The sequence below is a fragment of the Myiozetetes cayanensis genome, unplaced genomic scaffold (assembly GCF_022539395.1).
Source record: "Myiozetetes cayanensis isolate MyiCay16 unplaced genomic scaffold, myiCay2020 scf30, whole genome shotgun sequence".
NCBI lineage: Eukaryota > Metazoa > Chordata > Aves > Passeriformes > Tyrannidae > Myiozetetes > Myiozetetes cayanensis.
Genome location: NW_026087522.1, coordinates 6,787,338 through 6,809,004, shown reverse-complemented (window position 1 = coordinate 6,809,004; position 21,667 = coordinate 6,787,338). Strand labels below are relative to the sequence as shown.

The following is a 21,667-nucleotide window of genomic DNA, read 5'->3' as shown; positions in this document are numbered from 1 at the left end:
TACCGATGTCCCTGTGACATCACTGCTGTCCCTTTATCATCACTCTGATGTCCCTGGTCCCCAGTGATGTCCCTGCTGTCTCAGTGATGTCACCACTGCCCCCTGTGATGTCACCAATGCCCCGATGATGTCACTAATGTCTCTGTGATGTCACCCCTGGCCTTGTGAAGCCACTGATGTCCCCTGTGATATCAAAGATGTCCCCATTAATCTCACTGGTGTCTCTGTGGTGTCATCACTGTCCCCTGTGATGTCAACAATGTCCCTAATGATGTCCTGCTGTCTCTGTGATGTCACCACTGTGCTAAGCAGTGACACCACATCCCCATCATGTCACCAGTGGTAGTGATGTCCCTGTGACATCACAGTTGTCCCTTTGTAGACAACAGCCCTCTGTGATGCCACTGTTCCCCAGTGATGTCACCGATGTCCCGGTGATGTCACCACTATCCCCTGTGATGCCACCAGTGTCACTGATAATGTCATTGGTGTCTATGTGATGTCACACCTAGCCTTGTGATGTCACTGATGTCCCTTGTAATATCACAGATGTCCCTGTGACATCATGGCTGTCCCTTTGTGGACAGGAGTCCCATGTGATGTCACTGGTCCCCAATGATGTCACTTCTTTCTGTACGATGTCACCACTGTTCCCAGCAGTGCCACCATGTCCCTATGATGTCACCAATGTCCCTGTGATGTTACCAGACCCCTGTGATGTCACAGATGGCTTTGTGCCATCATGGCTGTCCCTGTGCTCTCAACACTCCCCTGTGATGACACTGATCCCCAATGATGTAACTTACTTTCCTGTGATGTCACCCCTGTTTTTTGAAGTCACTAAAGTCCCCTGTGATGTCACCAGTGTCCCTGTGACATCACGGCTGTCCCTTTGTTGTCAGCAGTCCCTTGTGACGTCACTGGCCCCGGATGATGTCACTTCATTCTCTGTGATATCACCACTGTCCCCAGTGATGGCACCATGTCCTTGTGATGTCACTACTGACCCTGTGATGTCACCAGACCCCTTTGATTTCACTGATGTCCCTGTGACATCACAGTTGTCCCTTTCTTGTCACCAGTCCCCTAGGATGTCACTGGTCCCCACTGATATCACCAATGTCTGTGTGATGTCACCACTGTCCCCTGTCTCCCCGATGATGTCACTACTGTCTCTGTAATGTCACCCTTGTCCTTGTGAAGTTACCAATGTCCCCATTGATGTCACCGATATCACTGTGACATCACCACTGTCCCTTTGTTTTCACCAGTTATCTGTGATGTCACTGGTCCTCAGTGATGTCACTCATGTCCCTGCGGTGTCACCAGACTCCTTTCATATCACTGATGTCCCTGTGACATGCCAGCAGTGGCACCTTGTTCCCGTATTGTCACCGATATCCTTGTGATGTCACCAGACCCCTGTGATGTCACCGATGTCCCTGTGATTCCACACCTGTCCCTTTGCTGTCACCAGTCCATTGTGATGTCACTGCTACTCAATTATGTCACCCATGGCCCTGTGATGTCACCACTGTCCCCTGTGATGTCAGCAATATCCCCAGTGAGGTCAATGATGTCTCTTTGATGTCAGCCATGTACTTGTGATGTCACTGATGTTTTATGTGATGTCACTGATGTCCCGTGTGATGTCACCAATGTCCCTGTGACATCACAGATATCTTTTTGTTTTTACCAATCCCCTGTGATGACACTCGTCCCCAGTGATGTCACCAATGTCCTTTTAATTAGGGTTAGGGTTAGGGTTTAGGGTTTGGCTTAGGGTAAGGGTTTAGGATTAGGGTTAGGGTTAGGCATAGGCTTAGATTTTAGGGTTAGGTTTAGGGTTTAGGGTTTGTGTTTAGGGTTTGGGTTTAGGGTTTAGAGTTTTTTTGGGGTTAAGGTTTAGGGTTTGGGTTAGGGGGTTAGGGTTTAGCACTAGGTTTAAGCTTACATTTAGGCTTAGTTTTTAGGGTTTGGTTTAGGGGTTAGGGCTTAATGTTAGGGTTAGGGGTAAGAATTAGATTAGGGTTAGGTTTTAGGTAACATTTGAGTTAGAGTAGGGAATAGAGTTAGGGTTAGGGTCAGGGTCAGGGTTAGGGTTAGGGTTAGGGTTAGAGTTTAGGGTTAGGGTTGGGGTTTAGGGTTAAGGTTAGGGTTTAGGTAACTTTATGGTTAGAGTAAGGGATAAGGTTAGGGTTAGGGTTAGGTTTAGGGTTAGGGTTAGGGTTAGGGTTAGGGTTAGGGTTGGATGAGGTAGAAACATCCCCTTTCTCTTCCCCTTCTCGCTGCGTGGAGCGAAAATCGCCCTTGTCAAGGAGCCCCTGCAGGCTCTGCCCCTCTGGTGATCCAACAGCGGCCCCTGCTGACCGGGATTGGAATTGCACCAAAAAGCGAGGAATACCGGACTGTTCCCTTTTTTGAGGGGGATTTTTGGTACAGGATTATTTGGTTGTTTTTGTGCTCTTTCGTTGTTCTGCCAACACACAAATATATTTTATTAAAGGGCTGGGTTGTTTTCCCTTCTCCATACTTCCTCTCCATGTTATAGGTTACCAGCAATGCCTTAAAGGAATTGAAGAAGCCAATTTACAATAGCAAGCAAATTTATTAGTAAGCGGTAGATAAACAATCGGCGCGCCGGGAGGGGGGGTGCTGTTTAGAACAAAAGAAAGTTCTCTCACAGCTCGCCGCCGCCGCCCCCCCTCAAGCTCTCAAACTTCCCCTTTTGAACCCTCCGGTTCACCGTCCAGACATGCTCAGTACATAGGTTTTTATCCATACATAGCCCGGGGCATGTGCTTTTTGCACATGCTCAGTTGCAAAGTTTTCCCCATGCATGTTCCTGGGCTGTGTTACCGGCGTCCGTGGTCTGGGGTTTTCTTTGTGGGCCGGGGTCTCTGTGATGAAGATTTTTAGTCTTCCTCGATGTCCGCAAGATGAACCCGGCTTGGAGCATGCGCCTTTAATAGGTATTTTTCCTCCCCTTCCAGTCTTATCGTCTATATAAATCACTTTGACTTCTTGTTTAGAGGAAGTTTCTCAGTGTCCCCAGCTGGTGCAGTTAATTACAGTGCCAGACTTCCCTCCCCCCTTCCTTATCAGCCTCAGGAACAAACAGCAGCTTGTTAGAAGCAGTTAACAGATATGTGGGAAATACACACGGAAATCACATATCAATGTCCTGAAGTTTTACTAAGCTTAACAAAAAAGAATCCCCTTTAAAATATAGTTTATTACACTCCATACTTGGAGTCTCTTAATTTCGGATTTAAAATTGCTTAGAGGGAGGAGTTTGGTCTTCCTCCTAGTTCATCCTCCTTAGCCAAACACTTGTGTTTCTTTAAATTGGGAGAGGTGCAAATTCATACTTTGTTTACAGCCCAGAGATCTTCCAGGTTCTTCCCATTTTCCCTTGCCCCTCTCAGAGAACTTGTGTGGACACCTTCCCTGCCTGCACCAGATGATTTCACAAAACTGGGAGTGGGGGTATTGCATGGAGAAGGACCTGGGGGTGTTTTGAGGCCTCTCCAAGCAAATGTTTCCTTCAGAAGAACTAAAACCGGGACAGTGGGGGGAACAGCAGAAATGCAGCTCCTCCAGCAATGGTAGTGCCTCCAGGAATTCCCAGCACATGCCCACAGATCCTCCCAGAGGGGTGAGGCAGACATGAAGGTTCAACGGGAATGCCCTATTTGGGATAACTTAGGAGATGGCTGCATTCCCCCTCCCTTACCCAAAGACTGGAGATGCTGCTGTCTGGGAGCAGGAGGTGCCTGTGTGGGGGTTCAGCACCGCTGGCTTGGTGCAAGTACAAGAAGCATTTGGACGATACTCCCGGGCACGTGGTGTGACTCTGGGGGATGGTCCAGAGAAGGCTCAGGAGTTGGACTCGATGTTCCTGGTGGGTCCCTTCCAACTTGGACTACTGGGTGTGATTCTGTGAAGTTCCCCAGGGCTGTGTGTGAGCAGAGAGCAGGGGCTGAGCAAAGCAGAGCAGGGCAATGGCAGCACAGCCCTTGAGCACTGCCCCAAGCGGGCTGAGCCCAAAGGGGAGCTGGGGGTGGGGTTGGTCCCACTCAGGCTAGGGGGCAGAGACACGGGGACAGCAGGGAGTACAGGGCAGGGAGAGCATCCGAGGGAACTGATGGGCATGGGGATGTCTCCAGGCTGGGCTCTCCCAGTGCTCAGTGGCCCCATCTTTCCAGGACGAGGGTGCTGATGGGGGCGGACGACATGAGGAGCAAGGTGAGGACACAACGCAGGATTCAGATCCAGAGGAAAATGGTTGACCGTGGAAGAAGGGTGGGTCACAATGTGGACAAAACATATCCAGGAGGAAAGAAGAGTGGAAAGGGTTCACAAGTTATCACTTGCCTCTGACAGGGAATATTGTCTTAGTCGAGGGGTTGCTGTCTGTTAGAGAAATGTAGAGTTCATGATTCTTGGTGTCCTGTGCAGGGACCATCCCAGACACTGAACTCCACCCCCAGCTCCCATCTTGACCCTTTAGATGAATGTGGAACCAACCAGCTCATGCAAATCTGCCCAAATGGCTGACATGGGCTCTTAGAAAAAGAGAAGAGACCAGAGAAGGTGTGATGGGGAGAGGAAGCAGTGAGCAGGATATGCCATTATAGTCCAGTGAGATCCCAGTTGATGAACCTCCTCATGTCCTGGTGGTGGCAGCTGGGCAGCCTTGGCCCTGATGCTGAGGGTCCCTGAGTGTGTGAGGAGGGAATCATTCACCATTGATGGCTGTGCCTGCCTGGGAGCTGGACCTGCTGCCTGGGAGGAAAAAGGCACAGGCTGAGAGCCTGCAGCTCCCCAGGTGCTGCACACACTGAGACACCATGGGGATCCCAGATTCACCATCTGTCATCTGTGAGGATCAAGAAATTAATGCCCTGCCCAGCTGTGGCTCTGGAGAGAGCTCAGCCCCATGCCCCTTCCACATTCCCATTACTGAGGATTTACTAGACAAGAATTTTCCCACCCATGTGGTTCCATCCCACATCTCCTTTTCCCCCTGTTTGACACCACCCCAAACCTGGTTTTTGTGTGGTTTGTGGTTCCAGGTGGATGGCTCTGATGCCTAAAGCATTTCAGCACCTCCCAGGTGTTACACTATGCCCTGAACCCACTGGGAAATGTTGAAAATCTCCCCCTTTTGTTCAGAGTCCCATGGGGGCTGAAGGAAGCAATCATCCTCCTGCCCTCCCCAAAGCAGCTCTGCCCATTACTGCTGCACACCTGATCCACACAGCCTGTGTCCTGCCCTGTGCACAGGACTAATTACTTAGTTGTTTCATGGTTTTAATTAGTTAATTAATTAATTAGTTAATCAGTTACCTAGTTATTTACTTATTTAGTTAATTAGTCAATTGGTTAATGTGATGGTTCGGACTTGGCTCCCTGCCAAATGCCCGAACTCACAGTAACAACCCCTTCCCTCTCCCTTCTTTTCTTAGGGCAAAGGAAGAAAATTATAAAAAAAATGCCTTTACCTTTGGCAGCTTCTGCCACTTGTCAGGTGGGATTCCAAACGGCTGCTTTCCACTTCCGGTTCCTTCCTACAATACAGCAAGAACCATCAGTGAGAAGGTCATAGCGTGTGTCTTCATCTGGCAGCTGATTATATGGAGGAGCTTCTTCAGCTCGACTCACTTGCTCTTCTTCTTCTTCCTCATCTGCCAGGAAGAGCTGTGCTTCAGTGCCAACCACCTCTGAAGCTGCTTGTATGCCTTCATAGGCTGCCAGAATTTCCTTCTCCACAGGGGTGTAGTTGGCTTCAGAACCCATGTAGCTTTGGCTCCAGAAACCAAGTGGTTGACCTCGTGTCTCACCAGGCGCCTTTTGCCAGAGGCTCCAGGAAGGACCTTTATCCCCAGCTGCAGAATAAAGTACATTCTGGTCCCATCCTGACTGGCCCAAGAGCCACGGTGTGTGCAATCTCTTGCTTGATCTGTTTGAACGCTTGCTGTTGTTCAGGACCCCATTGAAAGCTATTCTTTTTATGGGTCACGAAGTAAAGAGAGCTCACAGTCTGGCTGTACTCAGGGATGTGCATTCTCCAGAAGCCTGTGGCTCCCAGGAAAGCTTGTGTCTCTGTCTTGTTGGTCAGCAGAGCCATGGCTACAATCTTATTGATGATGTCTGTTGGTATTTGTCATCATCCATCTTGCCATTTCACTCCCAGGAACTGGATCTCTCTGGCAGGTCCCTTGACTTTGCTCTTCTTGATGGCAAAATGGCTTTCAGGAGAATCTGGATGATTTTCTCTCTTTTCTTGAAAACTTTTTCTGCTGTGTCCCCCCATACAGTGATGTCATCAATGTACTGCAGGTGCTCTGGGGCCTTGCCCTTCTCCAGGGTGGCCTGGATCAGCCCATGGCAAATGGTTGGACTGTGCTTCCACCCGTGGGGCAGTCGATTCCAGGTGTATTGCACACCCCTCCAGGTGAAAGCAAACTGTGGCCTGCACTCTGCTGCCAAGGGAATGGAGAAGAACACATTTGCGATGTCAGTAGTGGCACCACTTTGCTGTCTTGGACTCCAGTTCGTACTGGAGCTCCAGCATGTCTGGAACAGCAGCACTCAATGGTGGTGTGACTTCATTTAAGCCACGATAGCCCAGTCAGTCTCCATTCTCCATCAGATTTACATACAGGCCAAATAGGGCTGTTGAAGGGTGAGTGTGTCTTACTGACCACCCCTTGGCTTTCCAGTCTCCAGATCATCTTATGGATGGGGATCACAGCATCTCGATTTGTCCGGTACTGTTGCCTGTGAACTGCCTTAGTGGCTGTTGGCACTCGCTGATCTTCGACTTGCAGTAATCCTACAACAGAAGGATCTTCTGAGAGTCCAGGTAGGGCAGATAATAGTTTGGACTCCTCTTCAGTCACCACGGCTACACCAAAAGCCCATCGGTACCCCTTTGGGTCCTTAAAGTATCCTCTCCTGAGGTAGTCAGTACTAAGGATACAAGGGTGTTCTGGCCCCATCACAATGGGATGCTTTTCCCATTGGTCTCCTGTCAAGCTTATTTCAGCCTCTACCACTGATGGGTCTTGAGACCCTCCTGTCACCCCAGAAATGGAAACAGTCTTTGTTTCTTCTACTGGAATGGATTCTACTGTTTCTTCTATATGTTGTAACACAGTACACAGCGTGCCCACGTGTCCTGAAGGCATTAACATGCACTGTGCACCGGTATCTATTAAAGCCTGGCATCTTTGAGGATCTGATGTGCCAGGCCATCAAACCCACACAGCCTAGTAAACTCTGTTATCTCTCTCGTCCCTCTCCTTCTCCTGGTCAAAGGCCTCTATTGGTTCTGGTTTGAGCATTCACTGTTGGATCTTTGCTGTGGTTTGTCAGAGGCTTTCTTGTCATCCCAGAAACGGACCTCACTCTTCCTGTGTCTTGGAGATCGCAGTTCTCTTTTCGGGACATCTGCATCTACCACGTAGATGACTTTCTTATCGCCTTCCTTTTGCCTTAGTTCTCTCAATCTGGTTTCAAGTTTGGAAGTAGATTCTCCATCCCACTTCCTCATGTTCTCTCCCTGAGCACACAGATAAGACCGCAGTTCATTATGTGATCTACGCTTAGGGCTTTCTCTCCTTCTGCATGTGATGGAAGGAGATTGAGAGTGGGACCAGGACCGGGACCAAGGTCATGGTCGAGACCGTTCGGCTGATCTATCTCTGTAGTGTCAGTCTTTGCAGTCTCCGTAGTCATCCTCATATTCAGAGCGCTCATAAGACCCCTCTTTGCAGGTGTTCATCTGTAACTGGAATCAGAGTTTTCTCTAGAAAATGCATTCCTGGATTCTACTGTTTCTTCTATATGTTGTAACACAGTACACAGCGTGCCCACAAGCATTTCTTGCATGTTTGGAAGCATCACTACTGCCAAGACATAGACGTAAGATGCAGAAGCACCCTGGATTATCTTTCTCCACATAGGTATTGTGCAAGTGACACCCTCTGGTTCATCAATGACACCATCGTATTGAGACATCGTATTGAGACATTGACACCATCATACATAAGTTCCAACAATGCCAATTCTCTTAAGTACTGGATGGCTTCTTCTACCTTTGTCCACTTCCTCGGGGGGCATGGTAAATAGTCTTTGAATGGATACTTTTCTTTAACAGCTGTGACAAGCCGCGCCTAAAGACTGGTTTCTGGTTTCGCGTCTGCAACTAATTGTTCAAGTTTGTGATTTCTGGTGAGGGATCCTAGTTGTTGTGCTTCATGACCTGCCAATATGTGAGCTCTAGCCCCACCGTCTCAGCATTGAAGCAGCCACAATAGAATTCGTTCACCAGGCTGACGAGTGTAATCTTTTCGCAAGTCCCGAAGTTCTGCCGGGGTCATTGATCACAAAACTTCACTTTCCATTCTTGGCGGGTTTTGGTTTTGTTGACTACTGGTACTGGTATCAGTATCGGGCCCTTCTCCACTATCATCTGACTTGCTTTGATCTCCCATTGGTTGTAGACTAACGCTGTCGGGCATTAATGTCCATCTCTTACTTGTCACTACAGGGGCAAGGGGTATCTCAGGTGGTGTAGTTTGAGTTCTGCTTCCAGTGGATGTAGTAGAGGCGGCGCTGGTCCCAGGGGGCATGGTTTGAGTTTCTGCCTCGGCCTTAGCCTGCCCAGAATAGTCAATGGCAGCTCAATAAGCACTCACCAGCCCCAGGACAAACCAAAGAACTGCATGTTTGGGTCCTCATAAGAAAAACACCCTTCCACTAAACAACATGCCATCTCATCAGGATCAAACACTTGTTCTGTCATGAACTAATGGGAGGTGTCACGCATCTTACCAATTTGCCAAAATTCACCCACGTTCCTTGCCATCCAGAGACTGGCTTTTTCAAGGGCCTTCCTAAAATTCCAGCAAATCCTTTCAAGGTTCGGCCTCTCCCGCAACAAGGAAAACAGTACCACACTACCTTTCCAATTTTAAATATTATTTCCATGGCCTTTATCAATAATAGCACCGTTGTTAAACAATTTATGTCAGGATTGGGACCAATTCCAGTCCATGGGCCCTCTGCTACTAGGCCCTTGAGGTCATAAGTGAGGAAAGGTAGAAATTGGTAGATGCCTTCTGGTTTCCTTCTTATAGGAAATCCATAGACATATATAAAAATAGCTAGGATGACCAAAAAATTGAATAAAAAGACCATGTTTATATATTAGTTCTCTTTGTTCCCAAATAATAAGTATGTTTATATAAACAAGCCTCTCTTGGCACTTTATCCAGTAACTGTTCCAAAGCAAACCAGGATAACCAAAACAATCCCTATATGGGCCACCAAAAAAATCTGTGATGGTTTGGACCTGGCTCCCTGCCAAATGCCCAAACTCACAGTAACAACCCATTCCCCCTCCTTTCTTTTCTTAGGGCAAAGGAAAAAAAACCTTAAAAAATTGAAGAGCCTGAAATCAATCTAATTATATAAAAATATATATATATTTATGTCTATTACAGTTAAATACAATTAAAATGCTATGTATGCAGCGAAGGGAATCCAAACACTCTCTGAAGGGAAAGGGGAAAAAAGGGACATAAAGGGGTAAAAGCAGGATATACAGATATATACAATCAAACCCAAGAACTAGCAAAAATAACTAGCAAAACAAATCTCACCACATCCCTCAGAAAAAACAAGATCGGCAGACACAGCCAGCACTCTCCAAATCTCCCATGTGGTAGACCAGTGGTTACTGCAGGCCTCAGACTCCAGATAAGCGAGACCAACACAAGGACCCACTGCTCTCGAACCTCACTGGAAGAGAAGAGAATGAAGGTCTCTCCTCTCTTCTTATTTACACCCTCGTTTATGTAAAAATCAAATGGAATACTGGGAACATGGCCACTTCCTTGGTTACCAACTGGTCACCAAGGAAGGCCTGGATTAAAACTACCACAGTTAATCAGTTAATTTCTTAATTGGTTAACCAGTTAAACACTTTATTGGTTAATTACTTTATTGGTTGGGTAGTTATTTAGGTAATTAAATTCTAATTAATTGCTTAGTAATCAGTGATTTGTCATTTTTGCTGTAGTTCTCTAGTTGTCCACAAGGTCACAGGCTTTTCATTGATTTTTCTGGTTGCAGTTGTCAGTTTTGTTCTCTGGGTCATGCTGGTGCAGTTTCTTGTCTTGTAGTTGTCCTGTTTTGTCAGTAGGTGGCAGTGTTCGCTCTAAACGTGTTTTTTTGCAGTTCCTGTGTTTGGTCACTAGGTGGCAGTGCTGTTTCACAAAAAATAATTACATAATTACTGGGGGAAAACCTCATTTGTTAATTGGGTAAGCAACGTTAATTACTTCATTAGTGCAAAAAAAATTCATCTGCCATTTAAGTGATTAGTGAAAAACAATCCATTATTGGAAAATGTCGTTATTTAATTACTTAATTGGTTGCACAATCGTCATTTTCTAGTCTGTGTACAGGCGGGCAGTTGAAAAAATTAATTAATTCATAATTAACAGGTTATTAATTAGTACTGTAGAGTAGAATGGGGTGTGGGTCATCTGCAATTGATTAGTTGCTGCCATGTGGAGTAGTAATTAGGTAATTAATTAAGTAATTACTTAGTTGCTTCATGGTTTAAATTGGTTAATTACTTGGTAACTTAGTTATTTGGTTAATCAGTTAATTTCTTAATTGGTTAATAGGTTAAATATTTAATTGGTTAATTGGTTAATTACTTTATTGGTTGGGTAGTTATTTAGGTGGAGCCCCTGGTGGTCTAGTGGCAAAGGCGCGGCGCTATCACCGCCGAGAGCCAGGTTCGATTCCCGGTCAGGGCCACTCCCGGGCAGGTGGGGCTCGTTAGCCCTTAAAAAGGCAACCCACCTACGTCCTAAGGACCTCAGTGCCACCGTCCAATCTCGCTTGGCCCCAGCAGATGAACCTTAGGATTAAAGGGTGGGCTCAGTTCTGCGCACACTGTGTCTCACCTAAAAAATCCAATGTGCAGGCTGGAAGGTGTAAAGACCTTCCCCGGATCTTCGCTCGCGAAGACTGGCCATTATTATTATTAGTTATTTAGGTAATTAATTTCTAATAATTGCGTAGTAATCAGTGATTTGTAATTTCTGGTGTAGTTCTCTGGTTGTCCACAAGGTGGTGGGCTTTTCATTGATTCTTCCAGTTGCAGTTGGTTTTGTTTGCTGTGTGGTGCTGGTGTGCATTGTTTGGGATACTGCTACTGCACTCACTTTCATTAACTTCCCTTTTTCTCCCTCCTTCAGCTCTCGTACTCTGTCTGCTAGAACACGGGTGGGTTTCCTGTTCCACTGTCTCATATCTTCTCCATGCTCAGCTAGGAAATACACAGCTTGGTTTGCGAGGTCTGTCCACTCTCTCTAGCTGGGGGGCATATGGTTCTCACTGGTGCCATACGGAAGCTGTTTCCCTTGATCCTCTCTCTCAGTCTCTCCTGTTTATCTTTCACCTCTGTAGTTAGTGTCTTGAGGTCTATGTCTCTACAGTGGAGATGCAAGCCTGTAGCGGGCCTTCAATCATACTGACCTACAACCAAAGTTTATTTATTATAGACATCACTGGCTCTGGCTTCTCCCCAGCTTGCAACGATAACTGGCATGTATGGGTGTCCCCATACATGTGAGGCTCCACCACACCTGTGGTGTACACCTAACCCTGTCAGGATTGTTGCTCATCCCTTCCAAAAAGTACCTCCAACAGTGCCATTTCCCTCTGGCATAGGATCCCCTCCTCTATGGTCTTCCAGCCCTTTGCATAATGGCGTGCCTGCAAGGAATTTCTGTAAATGAGCCTCTCCCTCACACCATCCAAAAGCCAGACCCAGAGAGACAGGGGTTTTGATTCTGTCTCAAACGTCTTCTCAATACCTACATCCTGGGCAACAGACCTCAAGAACCTTGCTTCGCTACCATCAAGGTTTATGGCATCACCCCTAGAGTCCCAAACTCGGATCATCCAAGTCAGGATGGGCTCATTTGAGTGACGAATAATGTTTGCTCGTAAGCTCTGGAGGTTGTTATATGATAAGGACTCAGTAATGATTTCTGGTTCTGGGCCTGCTGCCTGTAAGGGTCCTGCCTCCCCATCATCACCAATGTGGCAAACAGATTTGGTCTTACATTTCCTCTTTTGAGTAGGGGCAACCTCCAGTGGCTTGGTCTGTTCCTTTGATTTGGCCATATCCTGAGTCACCCTGGTATCAGGCATTGTTTTCATCCTTTCCTTTTCCCTGGAAGTGCTGCACCATACCAAACAGCTTCTGGTAAGGAATGGCCAAAGCTCCACATGCAGCTGCCAGCTGCCTCTCCATGGGTCTATCATGGCCTCTCTCCCTCATGGCTTTCATTATTTTTGTAGGATTTGGAAGTTGTTCAAGGGTGAGCTTCCATGTTGTAGGAGCCGAAAAATTTCTAGGAATTTGCCCCTATCCTCCCACAACCCATGCCACTCAAGATTTCCCACACCTGGGGTAGGCTTCTGGATCCATTCTTGATAATTCTTGGCCCTAGCTTTGTAGATTGGGTATGGCATAGTGGCACAAACTTGCACAAAAAGCCCGAAAAGTAACACATCTCTGACATCTAAGGAGAATTTAAACTTCCCAGAAGCAATTGTACTGGATTCAAAGGGGAAATGGATGAACAGTTGGGCAAAATTGCCCCCCTGCATTTCTCCATAAGGATGAGTGCCATTATCCTTTAATTCCTAGAGGAAGCAGTTTAGGCTTGAGCAGGAGTGCATCCTTGAGGACATATTCCAGATGAGACTTAGAGGTGCTAAGTTTGCCATTTCATAAACCCAATGCACAAACTCAAAGGTACTTATCGCAATGAGGGTCTTAATATCTGAGCTGAAACAAACCGAGAGATGGGACAGGTATCTTGTGCAGAGGAAAAGTGAGGAGAGAGGGCTCTAGGGAAGCATCCGGCCGAGATGGCACTCACTTCTCCGATGAAACCCCAGGCAAGTCCAGGCCATGGGCAGAACAGGGCACACAAGAACAGAGGTGGACCAGGGCCAAAGGCAGCCAGATGATCCAGCCAAAAAGAAAATGAATCCCAGAGCTTCCCCTGCACACACATACCTCAAGGAAGGTCCTTGAGTCAGGGCAAAAGTGCAGTAAGGAGTTACAGTTTCCCCAGGAGGAAAAAAACACCTCCCCCCCCCCCCCAGTCTTCTGCGGCCAATTAGCTTGGAATGTGGGGCTACCAGCTAGCTCTTTTGTGTGTGCGTGAATCACTCCAGCCACCCCCTCTCCCTCCCTCATTCAACACCTTTCTTTCACAGTGGTAGAGGGAAAAAATTCCAAGTTGGATTTTTTTTAGAACAAGCAAACCTATGACAGAAGTGTGACAAGAAAGAAAGCTTTCCGTGTCCTACCCCTTCTAATTGCACCCTTCTATGCACTCACAATGGAGTGGCAGTCCTTTTTGCCTTGAGGCGTTTAAACACTACCCACTGCACTCTGCATTGCATGTTCTTCCCAGCTAGATGTATGTAGGGAACTGAGATTATATGACCCTGGGAGAAACTTAAGGGTTTTTATCTGGGCAAGATAAAAGTGGACGTGGTGAGATGTATCTTTGTGCGTGGGAAATTGCTTGGAAGTATTTTTCTCATGGGCAGTGAATGCTTAACTAAAAAGTAGATACAGAGAATTTACTGCTGATGTAAGAGGGTATATAAACCATGAAAGAACTGTAAGAAATTATTCCATTATACCACATGGGATCCATGCCCAAGATGTCATGGATGTACCCTGAAGCACTTTGAGGCTGGCTCAGTCCAGAGTGTCCACTACAGCTCCCACAGAGTAAAATGGGCCAGGGTACAACCATTTGCTGGTTTAGCCCTTCTCCTTGCAGCCTTTCAACTATACATTACACCCTGAGGCTCTGCTCTTTCCTTCTCACATACACAGACTCTCACCTTCTCTTCCAGTCTCGCATATCTCATTTGATAACCCGATAGACCATAGCAGCTGAGCCTGTACCAAGCATCCCAGAAGGAAAACTCGCCACTGATTTTACTGATTTACCTGATACTCAAAGGCTACAGGCTTTCTTTCCTGGCGGATAGGGCTTTTATTCGCTTGCAGGAACTGTGCTCTGAAATTGCCAGTATGACTCCCATAACTGAAGACGGACAAAGATTTCTCCCAGGCAAAAGGTGTTAGGAGAGATAGTTCATGCTGCTTATGGAGTGTCCACAGAGGCCCACTAACAGCACCTGAAAGCCAGAGGTTATAGGCTTTCTTTCCTGGGGGAAAGGGCTGTCATTCACTTGCAGGAGCCAACTGATGAAATTGAAAGTCAAACTCCCCAAATTGAATACAGACGAAGATTCCTCCCAGACAAAAAGTGGGCAATAGAGTGCCCAGAGTGGACCACCACCTACACTGAGAGAACAAGGCTAAAGGCTTTCTTTCCTCAGAGAAAAGGCTGTCGTTTGCTTTCCGGAGGCCTGCTCTAAAATTCAGTATGAAGAAAGACTCCTCCCCGGTAAAAGATGTCAGGAGAGAAAGATCTTGCTGCCCATTGAGTGCCCAGGGTGGCCCATCAACTGAACCTGAAACCCAAAGGTTACAGGCTTTCTTTCCTTGGGCAAAGGGCAGAAGTTCACTTGCAAAAGTCAAGGGTTGAAATTGCCACTCTGACTCCCAAAATTGAATATGGATGAAGATATCTCCAAGACAAAAGGTGCCAGGACAGAGAGCTCTTGCTGCTTACAGAGTGCCCAGGGTGGCCCACCAAATGCACCTGAAACCCAAAGGCTACAGGCTTTCTTTTCTGGGAGAAAGTGCTGTCATTCACTTGCAGGAGCCAAGTGTTTATTTTGCCAGTCCAACTCTTCAAAATTGAATATGGATGAAGATTCCTCACAGACAAAAAGTGCCAGGACAGAAAGCTTATGCTGCCCATGTAGTGCCAAGAGTTGCCCATCACCTGCACAGGAAAGACCAAGGGTAAGGGCTTTCTTTCCTGGGGAAAGGGTTGGAGTTCTCTTGCAGGAAATCTGCACTGAAATGGCCAGTCCAACACCCAAAATTGAATATGGCTGAAGATTCCTCCCAGAGAAGAGGTGCCAGGACAGAAAGCTCTTCAGCTTATGGAATGCACAGGTTGGCCCACCAATGGGACATGACACCAAAGGGTTACAGGCTTTCTTTCCTGGGGAGAAACAGTTCATATTCACTTGTGGAAAGCCGGTGCTGAAATTGCCTGTCTGACATTTAAATACGGATGAAGATTCTAAATTAAATACAGATGAAGATTCTTCCCAGACAAAAGGAGCCAGGACAGAAAGCTTCTCTGCTCGTGGAGTGCCCAGGACATCCCACTAACTGCATCTGAAACATAGAGGTTACAGGTTTTCTTTTCTTAGGGAAAGGGCTGTCATTCACTTGCAGGAGCCAAGCTTTTATTTTGCCAGTCCAGGTCCCAAAACTGAATACAGACGAATATTTCTCCCAAACAGTGTCCGGACAGAAAGATCTTGCTGCTTATATAGTGCCCAGAGTGGCCCACCAACTGCACATGAGAGACCGAGGATAAGGGCTTTCTTTCCTGGAGGAAGTGTTGTCGTTCTCTTGCAGAAACCCTGCACTGAAATTGCCAGTCTGACTCCCTAAATTGAATATGGACGAAGATTATCCCAAACAAAAGATGCCAGGACAGAAATCTCTTGCTGCCCATGGAGCGTCAAGAGTGGCCCACCACCACCTGCATGAGAGACCTAAGCTAAGGGCTTTTTTTTCCTGGGAGGAAGGACTGTCTTTTGCTTGCAGGAGCCCTGCGATGAAATTGCCAGTCCAACTCCCCATATTGAATAAGGACAAAGATTCCTCCCAGACAAAAGGGGCCAGGAAAAAAGGCTCTAGCTGCCCATGGAGTGCCCAGGGTGGCCCACCAACTGCACGATAAAGCAAGAGGGTAAGGTCTTTCCTTAGGGAAAGGGCTGTTGTGTGCTTGGAGGAGCCATGTGCTGAAATTGCCAGTCTGACTCCCAAAATTGAATACAGACGTAGAGTCATCCCAGACTAAAGATGCCAGGAGAGAAAGCTCTTCTGCTCTTGGAGTGCCTAGGGTAGCCCATCAACAGCACCTGAAACACAAAGCTTATAGGCTTTCTTTCCTGCGGGAAGGGTTGCCATTCACTTGGAAGAATCATGCTTGGAAATTGCTAGTATGACTCTCTCAATTAAATACAGACAAAGATTCTGTAGCAACTGTGACACGGACACTCTCACTGGTCATCAAGAAAATCATTTATTATTTGTTTCAAGCCTTTATAGAGGAACTAGTTTCATTTCAGCTCTGTGAGCAAAGCAAAGCATCTTCAACCTATCAACAAGAAGTACTTGGCCCTATGACATTACAGTATGCATATTTCTACCTTTTAACAACTAACGTCCATCTTTATACCTATCAGCTTTCAAGATGCATTCTTCTTTCCTTCAGTCATCTTCGTGCTTTAAGTCAGATGAAGATCACTCCGTCTGAGTCTAGGGACTGTGGTCACCACCTCCTCCTATTTTCTACTATGTTCTTTTCCATTCTGGCAATGTCCACTGCTTTGTTAACCTATTGTGTGCTTGCTCTGGTCATGATCCTCCACAGATTCTTCCCAAACAAAAGGTGCGAAGTTTTGCTGCTTATGGAGTTCCCAGGGTGGCCCATCAAATGCACCTGAAACCCAAAAGGTTACAGGCTTTCTTTCCTGGGGGAAAGGGCTATTGTTCACTCGAAGAAGCCTGCACTGAAATTGCCAGTCCAGCTCCCAAAACTGAATACAGATGGGGATTCCTTCCCCACCAAAAGGTGCCAGGAAGCTCTTGCTGGCCATGGAGTGCCCAGGGTGGCCCACCAACTGCATCTGACATGCAAAAGTTACAGGCTTTCTTTCCTGGGGGATAGGACTATCACTCCCTTGCAGGAGCCCTGTTCTGAAATCGCCAGTCCAACTGCATAAATTAAATATGGGCAAAGATTCCTCCCAGACAAAAGATGCCAGGACAGAAAGTTCTTGTGGAATGTCCAGAGTGGCTCTTGCTTCTTGCTTCTTGCTTGTGGAATGTCCAGAGTGGCTCACCAACTGCACCTGAAACATAGAGGTTAAAGGGTTTCTTTCCTGGGGGAAAGGACTGTCCTTCACTTGCAGGAGCCAAACATTTTATATTGCCAGTCCGACTGTCAAAATCGAATACAGATGAAGATTCTTCCCAGACAAAAGGTGGCATGACAGAAAGCTCTTGCTGTCCGTGGAATGCCCAGGATGGCCCACAACCTGCACCTCACACTGAATGGTTACAGGCTTTCTTTCCTTGGGGAAAGGGCTTTCTTTCAGCAAGTGAAGGACAGTCCTTTCCCCCAGTAAAGAAAGCCCATAACCCTTTTGTGTCACATGCAGTTGGTAGGCCACACTGGGCACTCCATGGACAGCAATAGCTTTCTGTACTGCCTCTTTTGGTCTGGGAGGAATCTTCATTGGTATTCAATTTGAGGAGTCGGACTGGTGATTTCAGTGCAGGCCTCCTGAAAGCCCTTTTCCCCAGGACGCAAAGCCTGTAGCCTTTGGGTTTCAGGTGGAGTTGATGGACTACTGTGGGCACTGCACAAGCAGCATAAGCTTTCTGTCCTGCTTCCTTTTGCCTGGCAGGAATCTTTGTCTGTATTCAATTTTGAGAGTTGGACTGGCAAAATAAACACTTGGCTTCTGCAAGTGAATGACAGCCCTTTCCCCCAGGAAAGAAAGCCTGTAACCTTTGGGTTTCAGGTGCAGTTGGTGGGCCACCCTGGGCACTCTGTAAGCAGCAAGAGCTCTCTGTCCTGGCACCTTTTATCTGGGAAGAATCTTCATCCATATTCAATTTCAGGGGTTGGACTGGCAATGTCAGTGCAGAGTTCCTGCAAGCAAATGACAGCCCTGTGCCCAAGGAAAGAAAGCCTGTAACCTTTGAGTTTCAGGTGCAGTCGGTGGACCACCCTAAGCACTCGATAAGAAGAAAGAGCTTTCTGTCCTGGCACTTTTTGTCTGGGAGGAATCTTCATCTGTATTGAATTTTTGGGAGTTGGATTGGCAATTTCAAGGCAGGGCTCCTGCAAACGAAAGACAGCCCTTTCACCCAAGCAAAGAAAGCCTGTAACCTTTGCATGTCAGATGCAGTTGGTGGACCACCCTGGGCACTCCATGGCAGCAAGAGCTTTCTCTCCTGCCAGTTTTGTCTGGAAGGAATCTTCATTTGTATTCAATTTTGGGAGTTGGACTGGCAATTTCAGTAATGGGTTTCTGCATGCAAACAACAGCCCCTTGCCTCAGGAAAGAAAGCCCTGACACTCGTGATTTCTAGTGCAGTTGGTGGGCCACCCTGGGCACTCCATAAGCAGCAAGAGCTTTCTGTCCTAGCACCTTCTGTCTGGGAGAAATCTTCATCTGTATTCTTTCTTAAGATGCAGGAAAAATCTGGGATGCTTTTTTCTTTTCTTCCTGGCTCCTTCTTTTCCGGGACTTCAAATAAAATTTTCCACTACCCAGATTATCTGAAAGTTATACATCTCTTTCCAAATAGCTGGTGAGGTTTGTAGGTGATGGATTGATTCCATAGTGAGGCCCCAAGAAAAGTACAGGTGACTGAGCACAATAACATGAAAACTGGCCAGGCAGAACTGTATTATATTCCAGAACTGTACCAGGGTCTGCGCAGTGTCATCCATTATATCCTCCTATTTTCTTCTTTCAAGGTGGGCAAAGGTTGCCATCAAGAATAAGTAGTTGGAGATTTTCTGTTTATTCAGCAGTTCCCTGGCCCTGTGTAGGGTCTTGGTATCTAAAATAGATGTGCAAGAACAGCTGGTCCCTGGGGTTCTGTGTGGCTTATTTCTACAGTGGGTGCTGATGGCACCAGCTGCTGCTGTGAGCTTCACTGTCCTCCAGTGAAGGAGAATAAATCCTTTGAAGTTTGTGTGGAAGAAATCTCCAGCCACAGAAGGTCCATGGGGGCTCAGCCCAGGGCTGGTGTGGGGCAGTGAGCTGAAGAAGGTGTTCTTTTCCTTCTCTTGGCTTTCACAGGTGACTGTTCCTCATTCACGTCAGGTCCTAAAGCAACACAGCTGGGCAGTGCTGGAGGGTGGGATCCTCTCCCAGTGCTGATGTGGGGAGCTGGCAGTGCCTCCTATGTGTGATCCTACTGTCACAGCTTGTAAGGACTTAAAGAGCACTGTGGCCTGTCTCAAACACTGTCAAGGCCACAGAAGGAAGTTGCCACAAGATAATCCACCCCAGTGGGAACTTCAGATAAGCACAGAAGAGAGGAATTTGCAACAGGAAGGTGCTAATTCCAGGCCTACCAGAGGCCAGATCTGGTCAGCACATCCTAATTAATGCATCTATACAACAATTCCAGCTGTGACAAACTGTGGGAAAGGAATAAACTGCTCACACACCCCAAGTCACCACAGCCTCTGCAACCACCCTGTGGATACCTGGAACTTGGACTGTATTCACAGAAGAATGGCTCTGGGACACCACTCCCACCAAGAAGCCCAGGATGAAGGAGGACCAACAGGACACTGCTGGATACACAGGTGGTGACTATCCTACTTGATCTCACTCTCTCCCCCTTTTTCTATTTCTTTCTCTCTACCTCACCTCTATTGTTAAATAAAATAGGTATTATTATACTTGGGCATATGGTCTCATTTGCACCTTAATTTAGGCAGATGCATTTCTCACAGATCTTAATACAGCTCAGCCCTGAGCAGTGGCTTCAAGGAGGTTTGTGACCCTCTGCTCCCTCATCCCACCTTGGCTGTCAAGGAAGAAGACAGCTCTAGTAGCAGCTGCTGAGCTGTCCCCATAGCAGCTGCCAGTTCACCAAGAAAGTCTCCTTTTGAAGCCAAGACTCCTGGAGGGAGACTTACTGGGAAAAGACAGGTTTTGAGGACAAGATGCTTTATCCAGCAAAGCTGACAGAAAACAGCAATTTTTCTATTGAAGCAACCCTTCCCTGAGCTATGCAGGAGAAGGAGACAAAGACCATGAGAACCACATCCCTACTCAGGGCAGGTGACTCTAGCTCCATCTTTTGTGTAGTCCCACTATATAACTCCTTAACGTGCATATTTACATTCAAGTGGTTTTGCCCAGTCGGCCAGCCCCTGGGACTGAGAATGGTTTTGTCCAGGTGAATTTTCGGACAAGAAGCCAATTAAAACTCTCAGTAACCCCTTTGCTAATTACATATTTAAGAAAACGGAAGAAAAGGGGATTGCACAGTTGAAATTAAGAGCAGCAGCCATGTAGAAGAGCAGTGGGCCCAAGGGGGGCTAGGCCCCCTCCTCCCCCAGCCCTGGGCCAGAGGCAGGTATAGCATTGAAACTCCCCCTTCTCTTCTGTAAGAGAGTGAAGAAAAAAAAACTTTAAAAGACAAACTTCTTGGACAGAAACTGTGGCAGAAGAATTGCAGCAAAGAGAAAATGGAGTGTCCAAGGTCAAAATTAGCAGCCAGAGGAGAGAGAAGAACTGTGCAAAGGGGGACTTGCTTCTCCTCCTCTTTTACTCTCTCCCTTCAGCAGGGAAAAGACTGAAAAGTAATCCCTGCTACCTATGGAAGTTTGTTGGGGTGAGGAGACCCCCCATGCAGCTCACAGAGGAGCTCGTAGATGATGTACCAAGAAGTCGAGACTTCATGAGAGACCTGAGGTGAGGCAGAGTCCTGTTGAAGACTTTGTGACCCTGAAGGAAACCCACGCTCAGGTGGGGTGTTGGGATCTTAGTGAGAGATCCATGCTGCAGAGTTACTGGAGAGAGAAAGCTGGAACTCCAAGAATGGAGAAAAGAACTCCTTCTCCTCCTTGGACTGATATAAAAGGGGGAGAGGAATATTTCTGTAAATACATAGTACTTTTACTTAAGTAGAATTATTGTAGATATAGTTCTTTAGTTTTAGCTTATTAGTAATAAATGCTAATACATTTTCCCCCAGATCAAGTCTCTTTTGTCTGCATAAACCTTCTCTCAACTAGTGGTAATTGTGTGGGGAGTGTGAAAGCAAATTGACCCAAGGCAAAACCACAGCAGTGCCCAACCCCTGTATCTCACAGACACGATACTGAAGCTCATGTCTTTGTTTGCAGACATCACATTTCGATGCTGCTAATTGTATGGTGAGGATTAATAAAACGTGACGTTTAAAGATGCCAAAATCACAGTGGGGAGCTGGTAATCTCTGCCAACAATAATATTTGCACTTTATTTTCATCCTAACATCCAGCCATGGAGTGGAACTTGGACCAGGGAGTAGCACTACTGCATGGAAATGAACAGGGCATGGGGGACTCAACCTGCTCCTTGGGCATCACACATGGCTCACATGGGTGGGATGTCCTTCCTTATCCACATTAGGGACCTCATCCCCCTTGTATACTGTGTCTGTGCCCACAGCAGAACCAGTGATTCAGAGCTGAGTTTAAACCACGACTGAGATAGGGATGAGACATGAAGCGGCCTCTCTGCACGTAGAGGTAATATCTGATGTATCTGTCCTGCTCTAACAGCATATCCTGTGGTCACCCATGGTCCATGCTCTGAGGACTTGCCAGTCAAGGGCATGTCCCTTTGGGATGTCCCA

At 47.0% G+C, this 21,667-nt stretch overlaps 1 long non-coding RNA gene across 1 annotated transcript; it reads left to right on the top strand.

The window, feature by feature from the left end:
- Positions 1–2,802: 2,802 nt before the first annotated feature.
- LOC126645464 (uncharacterized) lies at positions 2,803–21,021 on the top strand. Its single transcript, XR_007630125.1, has 2 exons — positions 2,803–2,972; positions 19,108–21,021. It is a non-coding gene; the product is annotated as an uncharacterized LOC126645464 (long non-coding RNA).
- Positions 21,022–21,667: the final 646 nt, after the last annotated feature.